This window comes from Callorhinchus milii, unplaced genomic scaffold, assembly GCF_018977255.1.
Source record: "Callorhinchus milii isolate IMCB2004 unplaced genomic scaffold, IMCB_Cmil_1.0 Scaffold28, whole genome shotgun sequence".
NCBI classification, from domain to species: Eukaryota; Metazoa; Chordata; class Chondrichthyes; order Chimaeriformes; family Callorhinchidae; genus Callorhinchus; species Callorhinchus milii.
The window spans coordinates 1,514,727-1,525,142 of record NW_024704769.1 but is presented as its reverse complement, the minus strand read 5'-3'; positions in this window follow the sequence as shown (position 1 = coordinate 1,525,142).

Below are 10,416 nucleotides of genomic sequence, written 5' to 3'. Positions count from 1 at the left end.
GATACGCTGGAAAGTGTAGTGACTGTGTGTTTTATGGGCCAAACTCGGCAGCCAATTGCGCACAGCAGCGTCCCCCACAAAAACTGGTGGATTGAGTGACCAAATTATTATCACTCTTTCTTTATTTATTGGAAGGGGTTATTATCCCCGGGGGAGTAAGGAAACTCGCCCGACGTTGCGGCCTGACTCGCCTGGGAATCGAACCCGGGGTCCTCTCGCTTGCGCGGCGAGGGCTCTAACCCCCTGAGCGACAGGGAACTGGATTTATTTTCTCGCTCCCGTCCATCGTTGCCGTCAGTGAAGTATTACTTTCCTTCTCCAGTTGCTCAGCCGGTTGACCCTGTGAAACAACCTTGTCAAGCGCTGAAATTCTGGTTGCCCGAGTTACCCCAACTTCATCATATAATGCGCCCGAGAGATCCATTGATGGGATGAGATTATTTAAGTGAAGTCTCGCACTGTCTGGGAGCACAAGATATTTGAGCTGCAGCCCGGTTTGGGGTATACGTCGGAACGTGGGAACAGGAGGAGACCATTGAGACCGTCGAGCCCGCAGCGTCCCCTCAAACAGTCGCCTTGGCCCCGTGTTGCCTCGTCACCCCGATAAACATCTCCGCGCCTCGGTCTGGACGGTGTGAGTGGATCCAGCCATCGCCCACAGCCTTTTGGGAGGAGGGAGGGAGAGTGATCCAGGTTTGCGTCAGCCTTTGTGTCTGTGAAAAAAAAAGCTTCCTGATTTCACTCCTAAATGGCCCAGCTCTAATTTTAACATTATGCCCCCTTGTTCTGCTTTTTTTTGGGGGGTGGGGAGGGGGGGGGGAGGGGAGTGGGGTAATTAAAAAAACACAAATTGGGGTTGAATTGGAACAGATGGCAATGAGGGAGGGTTTAAAAAAACTTCTCTTGCTTCATTTTACATGTATATCCCGTGGCCTGCTCTGCTTTGAGACGTCTCGAGAACGTGATAAGGCGCTATATCAACCTCCAGGATTATTATTTTTATTATTACTACTATTATTATTATTATTAAGTCATGGTTGCAAGAATTTCTGCAAATAGTGGGAGCTGAATTCTCTTCCTGTGCCAGATATAATTGAGTCTAACTGGGCTGAGCTGCTGGATTTACTGTCTGCACTTTGCAGGATACCCTTCATCATATATTTGATTAAACCCTTCAGCACATACTTAAGGTGTTGGGTTCCCATTAACTGCTACAAGCATTGCTGTTTAAGGAGTGCAGAAGTCTGATTAACTCCAGGAGCGAGTGGCTCGAGAGGGCTGCAGTCTCTCAATAACAACAGCAAAACCTACAGACAATATTGCAGATAATTAACCAACGGGCAAATCTGTCTCCGTTTAAAAGCTAAACAGAACCAGGACTCGGAATTAGAAAAATAAGTGTTTTTGTTTCCCGGACACAGTGAAAGGCATTCAACAGAACAGCGCTCCTGTCAAGCAATCCATGGCTGGGAGCGGAGATATCCATCGCGCCTCCTTCCACACTTTCAGCCCCTGCGCCCTGAAACCTCCCCTCTCTCTAAATCCCTCCTCCTCGCCTCCTTCCTTCCTCATGTTCAGGTCTCGCCTGAAGACCTTCCTCTTCGGCCAGTGCCTAGGGTCACCTCCCACCTCCCTCGCCCCCGGCTCAGTCGCTTAAGCACTCTGGGGCGCTATCCTGAGCGAGGGGGGGCGCTGTGTAAATGCAAGTTGTTGTTGTTGAGTGGAATGGAACAGCTCCAGAGATGCTCAAAATGGCTCCCTGTGTTTTTCGCAGCAAACAAAATCCTTTGGAACACAGCTCTGAGTATCTTGTCCTTCAGAAGCAAATAATAATAATTTGGTTGCTTAACCCACGACTGTTTGTTGGGGGTGGGGAGGGGGGGGGTCGCTGGGGGCAATTGACTGCCGCGTTTCTGCCCCCGGAACGTCTCGACGAGGCGATACGCCGCTCTGCCAGACGCAAGGGCTATTGGATCGGAAGTCAAAACCTCGAATGGCCGCACGTAAAGCCAACTGCTTCATCACCCATTCCCTACAATCAGGCTGAGGTCAGGCTTTCGGTCAGAGGTGCCCGAGTATGCATAACCAATTATTTTGGTTACATTAATCTGTCACCAGTGGGTGTTGTGTGCTATGATTTATGGGCCCGTGTGCTTTGATACCCATTAGGTTACTGTAAATTGGGAAATATTTCAAAGGCAGGTTTGGCTTGACATTACATTAGAGGTGTGATGATTGCAATACAAACCCATGTAAATGAGGTCAGATCAGTTCCATCATTCATAATGTCATGTACTCAATCCTATTATGATTTATAAGCATAATAGTGTCTTGTTCCCTGAGGCAATAAATTAAGATCGATGACTTCGCACTGACATGAGATGCCTGGTGATTGCTGTGTGGTTGTCAAGGTCACTCTGAGCTATTCATTCAGAGAATTGGTTGCGAAGTCCCAATATATTCACACTCATAGACAGGCACAGATTACAAAGAGCTGCTCCTCCTCCCCTGTTCCTGCTGCTGCCAGCGAGGGGAGTTTTACCCCGATTTCGCCCCCCCCCCGCCCCCAAACACGCAGTCACTCCACTTTACAGTATATCCCGCGAAGCGCTTTGAGACGTCTCGACGACGTGATCAGGCGCTGCATCAAATGCTGTTCACCGGCAGTCAGTAGGAACCCGGTTGTTAGTCGATTGGCGGATGGCCTTTTCCAGGGGGTAATAGTCCATTCGGAAATATATAATAATTTGGTCACTCAACCCACGGCTGTTTGTGGGGGACGCTGCTGTGCGCAATTGGCTGTCGCGTTCCGCCCTCAACAGATACAGTCACTACACTTTACAGCGTATCCTGTGAAGCGCTTTGAGCCGACTCGAAGATGTGACAAGGCGCCGGGTCAAATGCAAGGATTATTATTATTATGATTATTATTGTCCTAGTTCCGTGGGTGAGGATTGATCTGATTTGTCTCTGATGTGCAGGTTTAATGACTTGTGCGCAAATCCGTCTATTTCACAGACATGAGATTAATGTGAATTATCAGGGCAGAATGATGTCTGATACAGCAAAGTTCTGAAATGTTCTTGTTAATCCTATTTGCCTATATTATTCCTCAATGCCCCGAGGAGAACATTTTGTAAATATATTTAATATAAATACATATTGCCAAGCAAGGAAAATCTCTTATGCTTTCAAACCTAATCCACAATCCCTCCAGCTAAATTGCTCTGCTCACGTAGACAAGAATGAATATTAGAAGATTTCCCATTCCCTCCTTACTCTATTTGGACGCTGTGAGTTGGAGGTCAAGGTAGAACCCATGTACATGTAATAATAGTAATAATAATCCTTGCATTTGATACAACTCCTCATCGCGTCGTTGAGACGTCTCAAAACACTTCACAGGATATACTGTCAAGTGAATTGATTGTATATTTCATGGGCAAAACGCAGCAATCAATTGCACACAGCGGCGTCCCCACAAACCGTCGTGGACTGAGTGGCCAAATTATTATTATTATTTATTTTGGAAGGGATTATTATCCCCAGAAAAGCGACCCGCCAATTTTACAAAGGGTCTGAGCATCTCCTAACCATCCTCAAAGCGTTAATAGGAAATGTAATACTTAAAAATTAACAGAGGTGTTCGGAATTAAGAGTTTTGACGGAGCAGACAGGGGAGAAACTGTTTCCTCTGGCGGGCGGGCGGGTGGGTCGGTAACCAGAGGACACAGATTTAAGATAATTGGCAAAAAAGCCAGAGGGGAGACGAGACCAGGAGACATTTTCTTTACACACAGCGAGTTGTTACGGTCGGGAACACACGGCCAGAAAGGCTGTCGGGAGCAGATTCGATAATAGCTTTCAAAAGGGATTTGGATAGGGATTTGAAATGGAAATGTTTGCAGGGCTTTGGGGTAAGAGCGGGGGAGTGGGACTAGTTGGGGTAAGAGTGGGGGAGTGGGACTAGTTGGGGTAAGAGCGGGGGAGTGGGACCAGTTGGGGTAAGAGCGGGGGAGTGGGACTAGTTGGGGTAAGAGCGGGGGAGTGGAGCGAATGGCCTCCTTCTGCGCTGTAAGGTTCTACGATTCTCTACGAGACAGTTGCTCACCGAATGGACTTCTCACTTTTATTTCACCACCAAACGGCCAATCTAATTCCTGGAGTAAATTTCCGTGAAACAGTTGAGAGTTACTCCCCACCGCCCCCCGGGGGGGCGAAAGGCATTAATTGCTCTCTCAGCCTTCGAACAGAAAAGGGGGGGAAGTCAGTTGGTTTCACTGAAGTCCCGACTCCCAGTGATTCCCCAAAAACAACTCCCGCATTTCGCTGGGAAAGCTCCGCAAAGAGGGTTTGACTTTGCAAACTTACTGCCAAAATGGCATCGGAGACATTTGATTACACGCGTTGTCTTTCGTGGAAGAGCTCCGTCGACAAGTTGTCGAGCGGGTCAGAAAAAAAAGCGAGGACTGAGCCCCAAAACATCATTCGACTACAGATAAATCATTGGAAATATCATCAATATTTTGGCATTTTAAATCTCCCCTCAGGCATCGCAGCGGTGGATTATGTTTCCTCAAACACAGGCCTCGCCCTCGCGTCAGGACGTTCCGCAGACGCACTTGACAATTGCAGTCACGGACCACGAAACGTTGGCTCGCTTTCCTCTCTCCATAGATGCTGCCTGACCCGCTGAGCGCTCCCGGCCGCTTCGGGACAAGGACGCGTTTCGGGCTGCGCGGGTGTGACTGGGCGGGGGGGAGAGAGGGACCTTCTCCCCCTGACCCCTCACTCCTTCGTCAGCCATGAGTTTTTAGCTGCTCAAAGACCACCAATGCCTCAAACGCAACACCGTGCGTGGCTCAGGGGTTCGATTCCCGGGCGGGTCAGGTCAGGTCAGGGCGAAACCTTGGGCAAGTTTCCTTACTCCCCCCCCACCCACCCCACCCCACCCCACACACACACGCATTTCTGTTTACCGGCAGTCAGTAGGAACCCGGTTGTTAATCGATTGGCGGATGGCTTTTCCGGGGGCTACTAATCCCTTTAATGAACAATATAATAATAATAATAATAATAATATAATAATAATAATAATAATAATAATAATAATAATAATAATAATAATAATAATAATAATAATAATTTGGCCACTTCATCCCACGGCTGTTTGTGGGGGACGCTGCTGCGCGCAATCGGCTGCCGGGGAGGGGAGGGGAGGGTGTTTCTGGCACTCGAGGTGTCCGTGGCTATGACATCTGCTGCTTTGTGAAGGGAGCACATTCCAAACTCATTATCCCAGCACGCCCAACGCCACAATGACAGCACATTAATCAGCGTCAGCCACTGCCGTCGCGGGCCCCTTGAAAAGTTTCGTGGACGCACTGACTCTCCCCCCCGCCTCCGCCGACCCACTCCCACCCTCCCCCCCACCCCCAACCCCCTGGCTCATCAATCTTGCTGAGTGGCAGCTCTGATCCGTCCAGATTATTTAAGCTCGGTGTCATAAAACACACGCCTCGCCCTCGCTGTCAGGCTGACGTACAAGCATGCGTGTGTGCGCGCGTGTCCGCGTGTATGTGTGCGCGTGCGTGTGCGTGAGGCACTTCAGACAGCAATATCAGTGGACAAGCTACGTGTGGTTTGAGCTGGTTAGACCCCAGCAGTTACCCCCAACGCACACTCGGGGCTCTCCCCCACCTCCCCAGCCTTGGCTCTCGCCAACCAACCTGCGCCTAATACTCTCCGGAATTAGGTAAGCGAGGGGGCGTCCCTCCAGGGGGAGAGAGAGAGAGAGAGAGCGTGTTGCATTCCGACAATTTCTCTCTGGGGTTTCCGGGTGTGGGGGGGATGTGGGGAATTCTCGGTTGGGTTTGGAGACTCTTAAGCAACGGTGACGGGTTTCCGTGTGTGTCAGACACCCGACCGGTCACGGTGACGGGTTTCCGTGTGTGTGTCAGACGCCCGACCGGTCACGGTGACGGGTTTCCGTGTGTGTCAGACGCCCGGCCGGTCACGGTGACGGGTTTCCATGCGTGTCAGACACCCGGCCGGTCATGGTGACGGGTTTCCGTGTGTGTCAGACACGCAAAGAAAAAAATTCCTCAGCGCTCAATCCCTCACTTTGCTGAGCACGAGATTCGCGGAAGATCGTGTCTGGAAGAAGGCCTTTCATAATAACAACAACAACGATAACCTCGCGTCCGACCCGGCGCCTCCTCACGTCATCGAGACGTCTCAAAGCGCTTCGCAGGATACACTGTAAAGTGCAGTGACTGTGTGTTTTGCGGGCGAAACGCAGCAGCCGATTGCGCACAGCAGCGTCCCCCACAAACAGCCGCGGGTTGAAGTGAGCGGTTTATTTTGATTGTATGTTATTTTTGCGGCAGAGTTGGGTACACGCAGCCCCCGCCCTGTGCTGTGGTGGGGGTGGACTGAGCCTATGTTCACTTAACACACACGTCTCTCCGGCTGTAGCGTAATGTTCAAAGGGACAGCACTGCCACTCAGTGGGCTACAGGGTGATGGACATCTCACACACACACCTCACACACACACGCACACACACTCACACACACATACACACGTACTCACACATACTTACTCGCGCACACATTCACACACACTCACATACACGCACACACACACATTCACACACACTCACACATACATACTCGCGCACACATTCACACACACTCACATACACGCACACTCACCGCACACTCATACACCCGCGCACACACATACACATACACGCATACTCACCATTCACAAACACACACATTCACACACACTCACATACATGCACACTCATACACACGCGCACATACACGCATACTCACCACACACTCACACACCCACACACATACACTCACACACACACACACACACACACACACACACACACGTATGAGACATCACATTCACAGAATTATACCGTAAAGGGCAGTGACTGCGTATCGTGTGGGCGAAACGCGGCAGCCACTTGCGCTACAGCGACGTCCCCACAAAACAGTGGTGGATCGAAGTGACCGAATGATCCCCGGAAACTCTGGGTCAATGGAAGCTACAGGGAGAGGTGACCGCTTCAGCGATCGCTGCTTGACACCTTGAGGGAACGTGCAGCCCAAGTCGGAGGCAGAAACGGCCCGTGGGTCTGGTCTGGTCCCAATCCATCAGCCGTCGCTGCAGACTCGCAGACTCCAACAGGCAGATAATCGGCTCGGAAATCACTCCTCAAGTCTGTGACCTTGTTGTACGAAGACAGATAAGTGCCTTTGACTGGTTCTGGGCTGGATACTACCTGCATTGTTCACACCTGGTTAAATATAACCCTGCAGACCGGCAGCTTTCTGTTGTGCAGCAGCTACACACCCGATCGTAAAGTGAGGGTTTATCATCCAACTCAGCAGCACTGGCAACTAGATAATAATAATAATAATAATAATAATAATAATAATAATAATAATAATAATAATAATAATCCTTGCATTTATTACAGAGCCTTATCACGTCGTCAAGACGTCTCAAAGCGCTCCACAGGATACGCTGTAAAGAGGATTGACTACAATTTTGTGGGCGAACCGCAGCTGCTGATTTCGCACAGCGCCGTCCCCACAAACAGCCGCGGATTGAGTGACCAATTATTATTTTTTTGAAGGGATTATTACCCCCGGAAAGCGATCGGCCAATCGACTAACAGCCGGGTTCCTACTGACTGCCGGTAACCAGAGGCGCGTGGGTGTGGGGGGGGGGGGTGGGGGGTAAGGAAACTTGCCCAACGTTTTGCCCTGACCTGACCCGCCCGGGAATCGAACCCGGGTCCTCTCTCGCTTGCGAGGCGAGGGCTCTAACCCCTGAGCTACAAGACTCCACATGGCGTGTTTATTCTTTCTTCTGCTGCCCTGTGCTCCAGGTAATAATAATACTAATAATACTAATAATACTAATAATACTAATAATACTAATAATAATAATAATAATAATAATACTTGGGTTTGATATTATCTATAAGTAAATGAATAATAATAATAAATTGGTCACTTCAATCCTGTTTGTGGGGACGCTGCTGTGGGCAATTGGCTGCCGCGTTTCGCCCACAAAATACACAGTCACTACACTTAACAGTATATTCTATGATCAAATGCAAGGATTATTGCTGTAGGTACATGTTATATTATAGGCTGAGATCGAGGTTAGATTTTCCCTCCTGAGTCCCATTCACTGCGAAATGTGCTGCACAGACACCGGATGCCACCCAGTGGCCACCCACCGGGCGCTGATACCACCAAACCCTCTCCTGCCCTGTCCTGCCCTCACCTCATATACTCAGTCAGTCAGTCAGTCACTCACTCACTCACTCACTCACTCACTCACTCACTCACTCACCCACCCACTCACTCACTCACTCACTCACTCACCCACTCACTCACTCACTCACTCACGCACTCACTCACTCACTCACTCACTCACTCACTCACTCACTCACTCACTCACCCACTCACCCACTCACTCACTCACTCACTCACCCACTCACTCACTCACCCACCCACCCACCCACTCACTCACTCACTCACTCACCCACTCACTCATGCACTCACTCACTCACTCACTCACTCACTCACCCACTCACTCACTCACTCACTCACTCACCCACTCACTCACTCACTCTCTTGCCCATCACTCTCAACTATTGATTATCTTCCTTTATTAATTATTATCATCATTATCATTATTATCATTATTATTATTATTATCCACTTTCACACAGTGATCGGGCTCTGCGTGTGTCGCCATTGCAAACAGACACAGACATCCACGTGCTTTTTTCGCACATGTCTGATCGGTTCCCATCCACGTCGGGCCTCCGAACATCAGCCGGCATTAATCTGTCGTCAGTCCGAGACGGGAAAAGGTTAGTTGACAGCGGGAAGGGTTGGATTTGTATTGGAGACGCCACACAACAAAGTGGAGACCTCAGGCTTTTACCCACGTCTATCAGTGTCTCGCGCGGTTGCTTATGTAAACAGCACATTCCGTGTCTCGCTGCAGGGCGACAGGTATGTCAAGCTGAAGTTTGGCAATATCAGAGCGGAGCTAACAGGAGCTTGCAGCAAATCCCCAGTCGAAGCTTCTCCCTCGCTCCCCGCCCTTCCTCCCCAAGTCGCCGCGCGCTGTTTCGCAATCCGAACAGGCGACCGCACGTTTCGCGAACAGAGAAGGCATTGTGAGTCAAGGCGGTGAGTCACAGGACCGGGTGAGTAAAAGGACAGCCGTCACTCCCACAGTCAGGAACCAGTTACATTTAACAGCCGTTTGTCTGTTATGTAGCTCAGCGGTTAGAGCCCTCGCATCAGAAGCGAGAGGAGGACCCCGGGTTTGATTCCCGGGCCGGTCAGGGAGAAACTTTGGGCAAGTTTCCTTACTCCACACACGCACACACACGCACACGCACACGCGCCTCTGTTTACCGGCAGTCAGTAAGAACCCGGTTGTTAGTCGATTGGCGGATCGCTTTTCCGGGGGTAATAACCCCTTCAGAAAAATAATAATTTGGCCACATCAACCCACGGCTGTTTGTATGGACTCTGCTGTGCGCAATCGGCTGCCGCGTTTCGCCCACAAAATACACCGCCAATTCACTGCACAGTGTATCCTGCGAAGTGCTGTGGGACGTCTCTGAGACGTGATAAGGAGCTATATCAAATATTAAATATTATAGGCGAAACGAGGCAGCCATTGCACTCAGCGACGTCCCCACAAACAGCCGTGGATCGAGTGACCAATTTATTATTATTGTATCACAGGAATATTGCCCCCAGAAAGCGATCCGTCAATCGACCAACAACCGGGCTCCGACTGACACGGGTAAACAGAGGCGTGTGTGTGGAGTAAGGAAACTTGCCTAAGGTTTCACCCCGATGGGGAATCGAGCCCAGGTCCTCTCACTTGCGAGGCGAGTGGTCTAACCACTGAGCCACAGGACTCCACTGATACCTGCTCCGTCAGCAGAGTGGCCATTTAGGTGTCTGGCAGATGGTTGCAAGTTCTTGCACCCCTTCCAGTAATTAAAGTGTCTCGTCAACAAATGTTCTGTGTCGATGGGCCTTTGTCGCTAGCGACTGTGAGTGGAAGAAAGCAGAGGCGAGTGGAGCGGAGACATGCGAAAGGCTGTTTATTGTCGTGTTGGGAGTCGAATGAATATTTGAGCTGATGCTATAAAGTGGGGGTTGAGAGGGGTTTAAAGGCTCTCGTACCTGCCTGCCTGACTCCTGTGGTAATCTGACGTTTGGTGGCTCTAATCCTCTTTAGTTGCTGAAAGGACTAAAGAGATTCCAGTCTGTAGCAATAATAATCTTCGATTTGATACCGCGCCTTATCACGTCCTCGAGACGTCTCAAAGCGCTTGGCAGGACG